Source organism: Phyllostomus hastatus, unplaced genomic scaffold, assembly GCF_019186645.2.
Source record: "Phyllostomus hastatus isolate PE091 unplaced genomic scaffold, TTU_PhHast_1.1 phas_scaffold_46, whole genome shotgun sequence".
NCBI lineage: Eukaryota > Metazoa > Chordata > Mammalia > Chiroptera > Phyllostomidae > Phyllostomus > Phyllostomus hastatus.
In genome coordinates, this window is record NW_025334032.1 from 39,688,753 (window position 1) to 39,704,449 (window position 15,697).

General features: G+C 48.0%; 1 protein-coding gene and 1 long non-coding RNA gene across 2 annotated transcripts in view; one reads left to right on the forward strand and one right to left on the reverse strand.

Annotated features, from left to right (window-relative positions):
• TENM3 (teneurin transmembrane protein 3) overlaps positions 1–8,966 on the reverse strand; it is a 562,235-nt gene extending 553,269 nt beyond the window's left edge. The window contains exon 1 of the mRNA XM_045821208.1: positions 8,883–8,966. The gene's annotated coding sequence lies outside the window, so the exon portion shown is untranslated. The remainder of the gene's footprint in view (positions 1–8,882) is intronic.
• Positions 8,967–9,802: 836 nt separating this feature from the next.
• LOC123807408 lies at positions 9,803–10,637 on the forward strand. The gene is made up of 2 exons (XR_006783647.1): positions 9,803–9,937; positions 10,093–10,637. It is a non-coding gene; the product is annotated as an uncharacterized LOC123807408 (long non-coding RNA).
• Positions 10,638–15,697: the final 5,060 nt, after the last annotated feature.

A 15,697-nucleotide genomic window follows, 5' to 3' on the forward strand; every position in this document is an offset into this window, starting at 1 on the left:
CAAACCAGCCCTTCCTGCAGCCCCCCCCACCCTTCCTCAGGGACACCGCCCACCCGCACAGCAGAGTCCGACCCTCCTGTTGGAAGGGACAGGTTTTCCATGACACTTGGAGAACAAGGGGCGAGACTTCTGTCAGGGCTACAGTGGCTAAGGGCTGACCTGGGCGGCTAGGTACTCGCTGCAATCAAATGCACGATTATATGAATTCTACTGAGATTACTTTAAACCAGAATATCAATAAATCATGTACCTTAAAATGTAACATTTGTTTTACAAATGTATTCATGCTGTGTGACTTAAGGATAATAATATAAACACATCGCTCATCTTTCATTTTTATAATAAATGACTTTTTGATTAGCTAATAGAAATATTAATGTGTAATTTTCCAAGTGTTAAGGTTATGTAAGGGGGGGTATCATTAAATTATTTTTATGACTTCTAGATTTACCTAATCATCTTCATTCCTTTTAGGTTTCTTTAAAAAGTTAAATTAACATTAGTGTATGTTTCATTACTGATATTTTTAAATTTCTTAATTACGAACTATAAACATAAAGAGCATATTACTAATATTTTAAAATTCCTTAATTATGGACTATAGAGCATATTATCCATTCAAATAAAAATCTGAAGTTTTCATTAGTGGGAAGATGCAAAAAATAAAAGTTATAAATACAAATAATTTAAATGATTCTGTGTATTCATATACATTCTTAGTAAAATAATGTTTAAATTTGGAAAGATATAAAATGAGGACTGTTTGTTTGAGACTGAATTTTCCACTACAGTATATTGTGCTTCAGATCCTTCCATGCAGAAATTAAAAATAAATTTAATTTTACAGTGATATCCTTTGCAATGTATTTTCCTTCAAAGTTATCACACTATGCATCTACTATACTACTTAATATAACACAAGTTGAAACAATATAGAAAATTATACCACAATCAAAACACACCATAGAAAATATTATAGAAGTATTTTATCTTTAGTTAAGTATTGATTCAAAGTCCCTGCCACAGAAGTAATTTTTAAAATTAGTAACATTTAAAGAATAAAAATTTTCCTGGCAAATCAACATAAGTGCCAACACTGTTTACAAATTTTGTTGTAATGCTAGTCTTATTTAGAGACTGCATATTCTAGGACAAAAAGTAATCACTAAGGAAGAATTTTATTTAATTTTCCACTCACAGAAAACACAGAGTAGGGTGTTGTAGTCACATTGACACGAAAAAGGTACACAGAAGCGTAAGAAGTGAGGGGTCAATTCTGGTTTGACAGGTACAATTTACCTACAAGTAATAACTTCCATTTTTATTTAAATTGGGATTTTTTAAATGCTGAATATGCTACTACCCTCATGGGAGAAAGACAAATTAAAAATTCACTCAGAGTAGAAATACCAACTTAGAGACACAGCAGAGCTGGAAAATATCTGTTCTGTTTTAATTTTCAAAAAAACAAACTGGCAGAAGTTTTCTTCCACGTTCACCCCTTTCCGAGCCCAAATTCATCAGCAGCTTTGTAAGGCAACACACATTTTCTCTTTTTCCTAGAAGGTCTGGTTATTTTCAAAAGCCTTCTAATTCTTTGGGAATATTTCTTCAAGTATTAGTACACATGAGGAGGACTAACATTTCAGCTATTCTGATTGTATCCAGTTACTCTCCAATACTATTAATGTCCTATCTTGTGACAAGAAGAGGCAAACTATGCTTGTTTATCCTATGGCTTTTATTCCTTGATGGTATTACAGTGAGTCACTGTTCCATGTTTATTTAAATTACTAGATTAGTTACTGTTTGCAATATTCTTGCCTACTGTATTGCTCTCATGCCACAGAATGCAACAGAAAAAATGTACACGTTCAACTGTGCATTTCATTTTTGCTTATACAATACAGAAAAATGGAATGACACTGTTCGGGGTGCTTTTTGTTGTTTTTGTTCTTCAGAGGAACAAAAGTCCCAGATTTGTTCTTTAAGAACTATAGGACTGACAGCTTTCTTTAGCTGGAAGTTTTTGTCAATTCTGAAATAAAACTTGCAGCTGTCTTCTCCTGGTTTTTATAATTATTTTAAATGACAAGCCTGTGCCAGCTTTTTTTGTAAAAAAAAGAGCTATTAAAAGAACTGTCCCTTGCCAATTTTTCCACCTACATGTGGACAAACTCCAAAGTCTCCAACAGAAGTATTCGCATAGATATTATACTTTAAAAGAGAATTTGCTAGACAGATAAACAATAAATATACCTTGCCATAGGCTCACTTTTATAATTACTGAAATAACATATCCCAATGTTCACATACCTGCATGGGCTTCGTACAAACCCCTTAAAACACGTCCTACATTTCTCGTTGTGAATTACAGTAAAGTAGATTCCATCCTGTTCCATCACTCCGCTCCCAACATACCGGGCGGCGTGGAGTCCCAAGCACAGGCAGACGACTTCAGAGAGACCACGGTCTGCCATGCCACATGCCAGCACACAAGCCCAATGCCGGGCCCAATGGGGTGCTGGGGCTGCTCTGGGGGCAGGACCGTGCTTTTCTTTGGAAAGGTCCAAGGTAGCAAAAAGATGCCTCACCTCCTCACGTGGATAAGGCACCCAAAATTCTAATCATAAAATATTAACTCAAGACGAAATACTCTGTTCCAACAGAGGAAGAGCTTTTTGGTTTCTTCCCGGGGGGAGGCAGGGACCACGGACTCACCTGTACCTACTACTCAGAAGTGCCCCAGACTCTGGCTGAAGGAACACAGCCACCACCGAGCTGATACTTCTTTCTACATGATGACACTCTGAAGAGGAATTATCACAAGAATTCTGGCAAGTGTAACTAAGAATTGAAGAAATGACAGAATGATGAACGTCTATTGATTAGGAGCCTTATCTTCAAAGATAAGTAACCTTGTAAGATACTTCCTAATGATCTTTTAACATAATTGGAGTGTTTTTTAAGCCTCTTGATAAAATTTATGATTATAAAATTGTAATTTATAAGGCATTCAGTCCCATATCCAATAAAGTACACCTGTAAAATAGAGCTACTGCTGTATTTTTTCTCTATCAGGAGGAAGAACCATATATAATATTTAGAATTTACTTGGTGACTTTTTGAAAAGCTGATGCCATATGTATTTGCATGCAAGGATCTAAAATGCATATATGCTAATGTGAAAAAAATAAGAAGTTAATTTTCTTCTGTACTTACCCGATTAGCTTAAATGACCAAATGCGCCCTTTCTGGCTGCTTTTCCTACCAAACACACAGAAAATGCTCCAAGGACCATCACTCTTTGCAAAAGGCAATTACATCCTTTCTTCTGCCTCTCCTCTACGTCCTTCTCCATCTCCTTCCAGTTCGGAGGCACAGATCCGGTAGACCCAGTTACAATGTACGTAGCTGATTATTATGAAATAGTATGATCCCGCCCCACGGCCACCTAAATCATACCATCCCCAAATTCTCCAAAGGAAGCAGAGGCATTCCACAACATTCGAAAACACTTTATCAACAAACAGCCTCCCACAGTCACTTTCAGGTAATTGAATATGAAAACACAAGTTTGCATATATAGGCACTAGGGATTCTCTGAAAACTAGGGTTTTCAAAAGGGATAATAATCTCTCTCTCTCTTTTTTTTTTTCTGCATGCTCCAGAGTGAGCCCGAAGACTACCAGTATGGGGAAATTATTTCTGAAACTGCCACATCTCTGTAAGTGATTACCGACTCCTTCACTCACAAACAAGGGTGCAGCCACACAGTTGGGTGATAGGACACTGCACTCCGAGTTGCTCCCCAGCACATCCCAAGCAGCCCCAGTGCCCCTGAGCCGGCTCAGTGAAGACTGCCACCTGCCACCGACTTGCTCGAAGACGCAGTGCTGCTACCCCAGCCCTGGCTCTTCTGCGATTGCGAGAGTATCCGCGGGGCAGGAAGTTTTCTTCTATGATTATTCCATGATACATTACATGATATGGTTTCAATCATTCACTCACATTACTTAGGAGCATGTCCTAGGATGCTGGCTTAATTTGCACAGTGACTTCCTTCAAGTGGAAAGACGCAGATTTGAGTAGATTACTGTCTTTTACAAGAAGAATACTATGTAGCTATTCTAGTTTCCAAGTCACCTGAGTTATTTAATCAAAACTATTTTAAAAATTATCAAAATTCTTTCAAATGAATATATCCTATTGTACTGTGGTATATTACATATATATACACATATATGTACACATGTGCACACATTCATATGTCATAGATCATGCCTGTGTTTTGATAGTTTATATTCTAAAGTTTGGCTAATATGATGCTTTGAAAATGGCATTTTAAGTTGCCTTATTTTAGCATTTAAAACTGTTTTAAATGGATGTTCTTAACCAGAAAAAAAAAAACTAAGTCAACGTAAATAATCTATCATTACAGAGGAGAAAATAAAAATATAATGAACACATATCCTACCAAGTTTTGTCCTGAAAGCAAAGACAAATGCCACTGAGGGAACTTCACATGCTCTCTAAGGGCGTCACATCTTTATTTAAGAATCCTATGTGCTACAGCTATATTAGCGTATCACCTATGTTAACCTCACATTCTCCACTTTCAATATTTCATTTTACTGAGGCTACAAGCCTGCATCACAGGAAGCAGTGCAACATGGACCAAAGCCAAAGGGAGCGTGGGCCTGCGTGGTCCTCCAGACAATTCAGCTGAGGCCCCAGACACAGCCAGGAAACACAGGCCGGTATCACAAGAGGGAAGAGAAAGATTCACCACACCTTTCCAGGTTCCCAAGGAGGGTAAAGAATTACCTCCACGTGCATTACCTTTCACCATCAGCATTATACCAACCACGTTGTGAAGTAAAGTCATCGACATGCACAAGATGTAGAGCTATAAGTCTAAGAAATCCTCAAAAGACTAAACCGGACCGTTGATATAAACAAAAAAGGGGGAAAACCCCCCTAGATATATGTTTACCGTTTATCACTCAAAGGACCATAAAGCCCTTTGAAGAGCAAGAAAATACACCTTGAGGCATCACGTATTTGGGGGTGGGGGGGGAAAGGGCTATTTCAGTTGAAAATGTATTAATGAATGGATTTCCCGGGCTTTACATAATTCTTAGAGGAAGTTCAAATTAAGTCCCCAAAAGGAGGTTTTAATTGTGAGAAGCAATATTTGGAAACCCTCACAAGCCATCACACTTGTTTGGAAACAAATGACTTCTCAAGATGGAGAAGTATTACTATCAATCACCAACAAGTTAATTCTACATAATAAGGCAGGTTTGGATGCAAACTGATCCATTGTGGAATGCTGTGTCTAAAATTGATTACAACAGCACTTAAAATGAATGCAGCCCTCCAAACCACTTCTTTGCTCAGAAACATTAATCTCAGTTAGAAAGAGAGCTTCATAACGGTAATGCTTGGAATAAAAAGTATGAAATAAATCAGTTTTTATAAGACACAACAATTAATCAGCTTGGAAACTAAGAAGCATTTTTTTTTAAAGCGCCGAATGTCCATCAGGACTTTAAAAACAGCTGATATATTCAAAATCAGGGTTTAAATGTGTCCTCATTTTAAAGACTTAGTTGTTGAAACTTCGAGGTAGCACTGCATTATTGTACTGGCTCTTCAGTACAGGGCTATTTCATTCTGAATGCACATGCAATTCTTCTCTGGAAGTAGCCTTCCACTTTATACAAATACAAACAATGGCTTCAACTGAAAATCCAAAGGGAGGCATACTTGGTGGTGGGTCGGAGTAAAAGTTTGATAGCAAAAATGTGTCCTGCAAGTCAAAGTGGACATTTGACTACCCCAGGAAATGTTGGGTATATAAGTACCGTGCAGCTGAAATGCTTAGCGAGTTTCCACAGCACATCTTCAAGACAAGGGCAGGCAGCCCCTTCCTTCATGCCGCTGACCACGCTGGTCCACGTACCTCTAAGTTAATACCTCGATGGCATTCCTCAGCAACCCAGAAATCAAATCTTTAAAGGGTGAAATTCAGTTTAATACAGAGGAGGTAATGCATTTATTAATAGAGTCAATACTAATAAACTAATAAAGTTGTCTTTACGGCGTTTTTCTATCAGATTATGACCATCTTCTGGACTTATTTTCCAGCACCATTCTAGGTGGGATAAACTTCAGCATTTCCAAACATACTTTCACAGCTACCGCAAAAACATCATTTTTTTTTTTTGGTACAAGCTCCAAGTTGATCCAGTATTTCTGGATTCCAGTATTCCAGTATTCCAGTAATAAGGCATCGTAAGGCAGGTCTTTCTGCTCACGATGACAGCCACACACGTCTGCCTGGGTTCTTACTTGCTTGACTCTTTACAAAGAGAAAAATTACCCTGGGCTCGCACAAGCAGAGCTAAGAAGGACCAGCTTGAACTTGATAACTGGATCATTCTTGTTCAGCTAGGTCTTCTTTTTGATTAAATGGAAAACTTTTCCCTTGACTTGTGTGCTTTCTTCTATTCAAAGATAAGCATCCTTATCTTTCTTTGTCTTCACCCTAATAAAGCCGGTTTCCTTTGCTAACCGAACACTCGTGACACGCCTACAAGATCATGGTAAGAAAAGCCTCTGTGATTTGCCTCAAACATTTCTTTCTAGAAAATAAACACAGCCTGCAAAATGATTCAATATGGAGAAATAACTACTAGTCACGATTCTACTATACACTTATCTGCTTTATTTTAAATACTCAGGCAGTCCCCATTAGGGTCAGGACTCTTTGTCTGTGAGTCCAAACATTAATGCTACTGGCCAAAGCTATTAATATATTTTCCAAATTTATAAGGACTGGCACAGTTATTAGCATATAAATTCATTTTTCATATAAATTGTGTGGTATATGTAAAAATATATTTGTTTTACTCAAAGAAACTTTTTTCCCACATAATATATATTCTTTTTAAATTATCATAAATAAAGTAGGAAAAAAGTACCTTTGAGTAAGAGGAATATTAAAATTCAGGTAAGGGAAAAGGCAAGATGGTTAAGAAAAATGCAAAAGGAAGAGAGATACAATCCTGAAATACACAATAGAATACCTAAACTCATTACAAACCCCTATCTTTTGAAGAATTTAGGAGTAATTTGTGAATACCGTGACATTTTAAAGTGGGATTAGCAAGTCTTATTACTGAGCTAACCTCTCCCTCTCAGAGCAAGAACTAAATATTTGCTCTGCATTCAGAATCACAAATCGAAAGTTTCAAGGCTCTTAGAAGAATTTCATACATTAAGAAACACAAACTAGAAGTTTCAGGTAATTAAAAATGCATTAAGAGACGCACAAAGCAAGACTGTTGATTTGTAAAATCTTTTGTTTCAACTAAAACATTAAAATCTAGAATGAATTTTAACTACACAGTCACTGAATTCTAACCTCTGTTCCAAATACGCCAGAAAGACGACAAACACTTCTCCAGGTCGGCAATGGAGAGGTAGGGGTGGGGGGTGGGGGGAGGCTTTGTATTTTAAACAAATTCACTGCGGGAGCGAAACTCCCCAGTTCTGCTCAGTCACAACACCATCTTTGGGGGTACTCGTGCAAGCTTTCCAAAGGCTCCAGTCCTGCCTTTCTCTTTTCCCTTATGACAACAGAAGGGAAAGGTAATGCCGAACATATTTCTATTTGCAGCGAAAAGACCACCCAGTGGCTTCTGCCGGAGTCCACAATGTTTGACAAACACGTTGTCAGAAGATAAGAGGGTATTATAAAGAGGAGACGGCCCTGTGCCGGTGGGCCCCAGCTCGCGGGGGCCCTGCGCCGAGTGCGTGGACAGCGCTCCCTCTCCAACTTCTAGGGCTCTCACCCACCAGTACCTGGGGACTTGGACTTTTTTTTTTCTCGCTTCCAATATAATGACTTCAGAAACAAGTGAATTTGCTGCGCTGCACAGTAGGATTAGTTGTTACTCTTTGTAGGCAATAAAAATCAGTAGCAGGTTACCACCACAACCACCGTCGAGGTGGGGCGGTAAGGCTGGAATCCAAACTGCGCAGTGAGGTGTTCGGCGGACACCACCCCTAACCCACTTTCATCTCAAATGTTGTGATGCTCCTTCGAATCGGTTGTAAAACACGATACAGACTTCGACTGGGTTGCAGGCTCATACATCTGTGATTTTGTAAATGCCCAGTTCAGGATATCTGTTTGCCTCTAGCCCCAACTAGAGTTCCCAGATCAAGTTTCAGTCCAAATACACCAGTCCACACGCTACCCCAGCGCTTGGGCCGCCTTCCTTCACTCCTTCCCAACTTGGCGCCCCGGTACTTGGAGGAGCCTCGCTTCCACTTCCCGGGAAAGTGGTGGCAACCCAGGGCTGCCTGCTCGCTGGACTCCCCGCAAGGTCCTTTCAGACACCTCCTCCAAGGACGCGGCGCCCCATCAGAAAACTGGGGATCACCCAGATCAGAGCAAGAGTGGCCGGGCTCCCCGCCCCCACCGAGCGCCCAGCCCCTGAGCTGCCTCTCCCGGGGAACCCGGGAGCCGGTGGGAACCTGGGCGGTGCCTTGCTCCCCGGGCTGGAGGCCCCGGCGAAGTTCCCACCTGAGCAGGCAGCCAGAGGTGTCAGACGCGTGGGAGGGGCGGGGACGGGGAGGCCGGGGACCCGGAGGCCGGACCCGGAGAGGCTGCGCACCGGGGAGATGCTTCTGGGCCACCGGGGCTGGCCAACTTGCTGCCTCCTCCCAGAGCAGCTCCGGGAAAGCGCCGCCGTCCCAGCCGGCCGCCGCCCGCTCCCAGCACCCGCCCTCCAGCTCCCGGCGCCGCGGCCCGGGCACTAGGACCCCCGAAAGGAAGGAGGACGCGCCGGCGGCCGCGCCGCACTTACCGCGCTGGCTCACCCGCGCCGCCAGCTCGCCGCCCGGCCGCAGCCGCTGCGTCCGCGGAGCAGCGCGCACACACAGCACTTGGCCAAATTCAAAGGAGCCGGGCGCAGAGGAGGGGGCCCCGCCGAGGGAGCGGAGTGGGGCTTGGGGGAAGGGGGGCGGGGAGGGGAGGGGAGGGGAGGGGAGAGAACAGCAAGTGTTACAACTTCCTTCCGTGCCCACCGCCAGGCAGCGGCGGGCGAGGGACGCGGGAGGGGAGGGCAGCGCGCGGAGCGCCAATGAGTTCACTTTCTTTTCCTCCCCCGCGCTCTCCCCCTCTCCCTTCCCGCCAGCCCCTCCAGCCTCCTCCCGGGCCGCCGGCGGCCGAGGCCCGGCCGGAGTTTTGGGTTCCCGGCCCGGGAGCGGGAGGACGGAGACGGCGAGGGAGGAGGCGGAGGGGAAAGTGAGGAGGCGGGCGGGGCGCGCTGCCCGGGAGCGGCATCCAGGACCTTCCGAGCGCGGCGGGGGACGCGCCGGCCGAGTGCGCCCGAGCCGGGCGCGTACACGTGTCCGTGTGTGTGAGTGTGGGAGCGAGGCGAGCCGAGGAGCCTACCCTGCGCTTCCCCCTCCGCGCGGATCGCGGGAGAGCCCAATTCCGGGGCGAGCCGGGCCGGCTGCGATCATTTATAATCCTGGCCTCCTCCGCTCCGCAACTTGTCAAGATGACGGGTACTTTATTTCTTCTTCTTCTTCTTTTTTTTTTTTATTCAAAAAGAGAGATTTCCCGTTGACCGCCCTTTTCCGTCAAATGGGATTTGCCGGACTGAACCACGTTCGCAGCCCCTCCCCGCTCCCGGCCGCGGCGGTTCGGGAAGGCGCGGAGGCTCCCCCGCTGCGGCCAATCAGTGCCTGCGCCCCTCGCGCCGCGATCTCGGGGTCATCCGTGAAGAACACTTCACGCTGATGAATGGCTCTTGCCGCCTTCCGGCTCCGACGAGGGGTCTGCCCGCGGCTGATTGCAAACACTAATGAACTTGCAGCGCCATTTGAAATGCACACGCACCGACACAGTGCGCGGGTACGTGCGTGGGGGTCTGTCCTTTTCATCTCCCGTGGCGGGAGGAGGCGCAGGGGGAGGGGGCGGGTAATTGCTTTGGACCTAAGTGGAAACACTTGTCTGTGTAATCAAACCTCTAACCTTCTTAGAAAACTACTTTTCTTGATCTTCCCTAGGGTGGGCATTTCAGGTCAGCCGAGTCACCCGAGGAGGTGGCGGCGCAAGACACTGCCGGGAAGATGGATTCCGAGGCGGAAGGGTATAATTAAGGATTTCCACCCCCGGCAGGCGGCCTGTCCTTTACGCAGCCTGTGAAAGTGACCTGCGCCTTCCCTTCCACAGTGTCCTCTCCTCCGAGACGGAAAAGCTCCAGTGACCTTCGGACGGGGGAGGGAGGGGACTCTAAATACCCAGACTTCCTTAACAAGCCCCGACTCGGCCACGCCGTGGATCGAGTGTCTGCCCTCCGGTTTAAGCTGCAGCCCGCAGGCACCTGCCAGTGGGCGAATTCTGGAGTCCACTAAAGGCTCCAACCCAACCTCCCTGTCCCTCCTCCCTCCTCCCCATCTCTCTCTCTCTCTCTCTCTCTCTCTCTCTCTCTCTCTTTCTCCCTCCCTCCCTCTCTCTCTCTCTATCCCTCTCTCTCCTGAATACCACCCTAACTCTAAGCTCCCCTACCTTGACTTGTCTGAGGGAGGAAATAAAAGTTTACTGCACTCCAGAAGACACTGTTACTTTCTCCTCACTTTGCTCTTCCAGCTCCCAAGCGCCTGCGCCCTCGTGTGAGGAATGCCCACCAGGGTAGCTAGCAGTCCCCGCTGCTCCGGAATTTTGGAACACCCACTCCTCAGCCTTCCCCGGACCGCTCTCTGGCCCTTCTGCCCCTAGGACCTGTAGGCACCTTTGTGTTCTAGGACAGGGCTGCGGTTGGGTTGGGGCGCACACGCTGCGGACAGACTAGCCCAACGCAGTGGTCCCTCCACTGCGTTGGGCCACGAAGGGCACCCCCAAGTGTAGCTGAGAGTCGGTGCCCGGGGCCACCGCGGACTTGTCCTTGGAAGTGTAGCCGAGGGACTAGTGTGCTCTGAGCCTTCCTATCCCACTTCCCATCCCCAACTTCAGAGCAGGGCATGCCACCCTGAGGGGCCCCGAAGGACCCCTCGCCTCAGGCTAGAAGGAAAAACACTCGCAAGTGTAACTAGGTGCAGACGGAGCGCTGGAGAAGCAAGAACAACGCCTCCAACTCCTCGGAAAGGAGGCTCCGGACCTTTGTGATAGAACGTCTCCAAAGTTTGGGGTAGGACGGACCCGGAGAATCCGCGAACCTGAACGAGTGTGCCCAGTCACGCAATCTGAGTCCCCAGAGTTGCTGGAGGGACCCAGCACCCTGCCGTGTGATGCCGGGGCGACAGGACCCTGCTCCGCAGAGCCGGTGCGGCCGGGCTGCCCGGGCACGTGGCTGCCGGAGGAAGCTAGCGGGACCCGGGGCTGGAGCTGTCTCCTTGCCGGGTGGGGGCATGTCGCACTGCAAAAAGTATGGCAGTGGGCAGATCATTGTCCCCTTCTCAATCCAGCCATTCTCATTGTCTTAAAGAATAAAAAAGAACTTTCCTCTTATGAAAGTGTGCCCCTGATGACACAGGACAATCACACAAATGACTTAAAGTCAGCATCCCTAAGATGTGCACGAGGAAACTTGAGCGGGGTTTGGTAAATCACGCCTGCGGCCCAGTTCCCACAAAAACGTTAGAAGTGTTTGAAACTTTTCTAAGTGTCAGAGGAATGCACTCCCTTGCTCGCCCGCACTTGGCTACCTCGGGACACGGGGGAAAGACGGACTCCCCGCCCCGTCCTGCAGAGCCACTCGGAGACAGGGAATCGCTGGGGGGACAGGTGGGAGCTGGGCCCAGGCGGGCGGCCCGTTCCTTCTCCTGAACTCTTTCTCCTAGAACCCTCATTATAGCTACCCCTGGTGATATGCCTAGGAAACAATAGGACTCATAAAACTTAGAAATGGTAATAAATCTTGCAGCCTGTCTGTAGTCCAGCTCGCTGTTGGGTGATAGTCAGAGTGTTTCACGACGGGATGCAGAACGGTCACACTAACTGGGCGCCAGCGGGACCAGATCCCGGAGAGCTCGTCCTCAGGGCCCCGTGCCCTCCCCGCCGAGGGTCGCCAGTGGACAAAGCATGCAGGTGGGCTCCTCGCTGACTGTCCGCCCCGCGCGGGCGCAGCCCGCCCGCAATCCAGGCAGTTTATGTGTGTGAAGTTCGGGGCTCTGCGGGGTTTTTTTCCCCCCCTCCGGAACAAAGAAGTTCCATCCTTTGAGGCCATTAGGAAAAGCTGATGTGTGCAGTGCCAGACTGGGGCCCACGCTCTCTGCTCCAAACGCATCCCTGGAAAGCGAAGAGGCAGCTCGCTACGTGCCTCCCAGGCTCCCTGCCTCGCTGAGCTGCTGTCGGGAGAGGGCGGGGACGAAGGGGAGCTCACGCGGAGTCCTCCGCTGCAGTGAGAACTCGAGCGAGTCGGGGAAGACGTGCAAGAAAGACGTCGCTGTTTCTTTTCCAAACCTCTGGCTGTTCACTGTAACTCTGCCCAGCGCTGCCGGTGCCTTTGCCGGGTTAGCGCCGCCGGTCTGAAGAGGGATGATGGGACTGAGCCGCCTGGTGGCATCGCCCTCCCGTGGGCCCCCTTGTCACGCTGATACACAGTTCACCAGAAAGAAGAAAAAATGTTGCTGGGCTCCCCTGCAGCACCCCCTGCCCCCCCCCCCCCGCAGGAAATGCAAGCCTCTGGAACCGCTGGGAAGGAAGAAGAGAGCAGGCTGGGCCACTGGGTCCACCGGGCAGGGCAGGAGGGAGGGGGTTGTAGGAGGACTTGGCTGAGCCTGAGCCATGGTGGGGCGGACTTCGGGGGGTGGGAGAGGGAAGGGGCTGGTCCTCCGCCTGAGGCCAAGGCCAACATCACCACTGTCCATTAACATCTCCCCTGAGTGTCCCGGAAGGGGACGCATGTCCCCTTTAGGCAGCATAACGGGGCCTTCCCCTGGATGCTGTTGTTTTGGGGGGCTGTCCGTTTGCTCCCCCTGTCCCGCAGACACAGCCTGGAGCTGAAGAGGCTGGGTGGCGGCTGTTCCCACCTCACCTCCCTCCTGGGCGGAGTAGCAGGGGGCTGCCTTACAGTCTTGCAGAAGGGGAACCCGGGTCAGGGTCAGGGTCAGGGTCAGGGTCAGGCAGGCAGGAGGCTCTCCCAGGAGGCCCCTCCACACTGCTGGTCCTCACAGGTATCCTGGGGACTTGTGGCATCCATTCTAGCAACGAGGAAAGGGTGATGGGGCTAGGGGGTGGGGTCCCACATCAAGAGCCACAATCTGTACCACTGAAAGGGCTCTGGTGCGGATGAGGAGGAGAGAAATGGAGGGCTTGGCCCGAGCGGAGGCACCCAGCCCTCCAGCCAGACCCTTGGAAAGGCCAGGAAAGGCAGTATCTATGCATGTCCCACAGGAGGTGACCTCCCAGCTGATGCACTGCTTAACACACAGGCCGAAGACTGCCGGGCACTGAAGAGAACCCCAGCCCTGGGCCCTGGAGAACAGGGTTCGACACATCACGGGGCACGAAGCAAGTGACTCGCTGGACCCGCTGGCAGCACCAGCACTGACCTTTCACCCGGAAGTGTCTCACAGCGCTCTCCAGTTATTGTCAGGTGTTGGGGGATGTTTCCCCCCTTGCAAAAACAAGTAATTTATTTCTCTTGGCTATTAGATGGATGGAAACTGTACAGCAAGTATTCTAGTTTTATCACTGACCGAGTCATGAAGTGAAATGGCTGTTTGTCGTGGGAAATATACGGCCATTAGTTAAAGCAAGACCGGCCTCTCCTCTCTGGAGGCGCAGGCACTGCGGAGCCGCCCAGCGGGCCGGCGATGGGACACTCTGGCCTCTGCATGCACCGGGCTTCCCCCAGGCATCGGCTTGTGTCCCGCCGCAGGCGCCGGCCTCCACGTGGCTCCGACCCCGGGGGAGACACAGCTGCGGACCGCAGCCCCACCGCTGACCTCCTAAGAGAGCCACTTCCCTGACCGATTCTGAACACAGAGGCCCTGGTCACGTGTGGCATTTTCAGTTTTGGTGTAACTCCGTGCACGTGTTTCCAATGATTTCCTACTAAAAGATGCAATCTTTGTCATCGTTATCATGGAGAGCCTTTTAAAAGCTCCTATTTTCCAAAAACAGCTTTCCCAGGAAGCAGTGCATGTACGGTATTTAAGGCACACAGTGCACAGTGCATTCGGGGTGTGAGTATATACTGGATTTAAGGTAGGCAGTCTCTGAGGCAACGTTTACCATAAATTAGTGACACTGGACGATTTTGTCAACAATGCAGTGTCCTCTAGATATCGCACACCCAGTCTATAAGTTAACTTGTGCACAGGTTTAAAAAAAAGCCATTATGTGACAATCGGTCAGTATCAGGCCCAGGAATATGTCCTCGTTTTGCAGAAGCGCCCTATTCTCCCCTCCCTTCGTCTGGGATGTGCTCTCAGCCTCTGGTACACCCCCTCCCCGAAGCACCGAGTAATTCTACCCCCATCCCTCGGAAGTGCTTCCTCCCTCTGCCTTTTCTTCCGGCCCCACGCTGTGGCACTGTTCGTTTGTTTTGTGTGAGCCTTGTCCAAGAGCTTCAAGCTCCCGGGCACCATGGCCTGGCCTGTGCCTCCTTGAACCCACGGCTTCTAGCACAGACCGCTGCCGTGTGTGTAGGAGACGCTCCGTGAGTCGCTGCTGAATGAATGAGTGAATCACGAATACGGTGTTTTGATGCCTTCACTGAATTCAGTCATCCTTTCTATCTTTTTAAAACAGGATATATCATACATAAAGTCGACTGTGAAAAGATATTTATTAAACACCCTTTTTGACTTTTCTGCCCATTCGTTTTTTAATGGCACATAGTGTGAAAGTTCTAGTCATGATATGAAGCCCCATCAATGTACCTCCAAACTCGGTTGACTTCTCTCGGAAAACATAATTTGCGGCAAAGACACAAATAATGGGAACAGGTAAAAAAAAAAAACATCAAATTTTGCAGCAGTTCCTGAAATATGGAAACATGGGTAGCGGAAGCACCTACTAAATGCAGATACTCTAAGTAGTTCCTATTTAATATGGCATTATTTATGGAACCCTATTGTTTTCCCAATTTCCTCGGGATTTTTCACGGTAAGGCGTGCAGAGCCTAAGACGCCTACGTTTTCGTTTCTTCAAGGGAAGGGTCCGGCTGGTGCCGGGCGAACAAGCGCTGTCTGTTCCTGTCTGCGCAGGGAGGGCTGTGTCTAATGGATCTGGCACGCACTTGAGACGGAGATGTGTATGTTGCAACCCAAGTGCAGAGCCTGCGTGCTTGGTAACGTGATAACCATATGGGCCTTACTGGAAACATTCGGGGATTTTCAACATTAACCTGGGTTAAATGGAGCTATAAATTCAACGCGAATGTATACGTCCCGGCGCATGTATCATCACTTTGGATAGATTCAACCCGTGCTCCCGTCCGATTAGCGGAGATGATGACCGTTTATCACAAATGCAGAGGTTCGTTATGACAAAGCCCCTGTCATGTTGTACTTTGCACTGTTTAAATGCAAATCGCCCTGATTAAGCAGACAGTTTCCACTGTTATCACTTTCAGTGGAATGGAAATGTTTAAAAATGATCTCTGGGTAAAGAATGGGGATATGCAGTCAAATCTATTTCCTCTTACACTATTTTCAAGTGCAC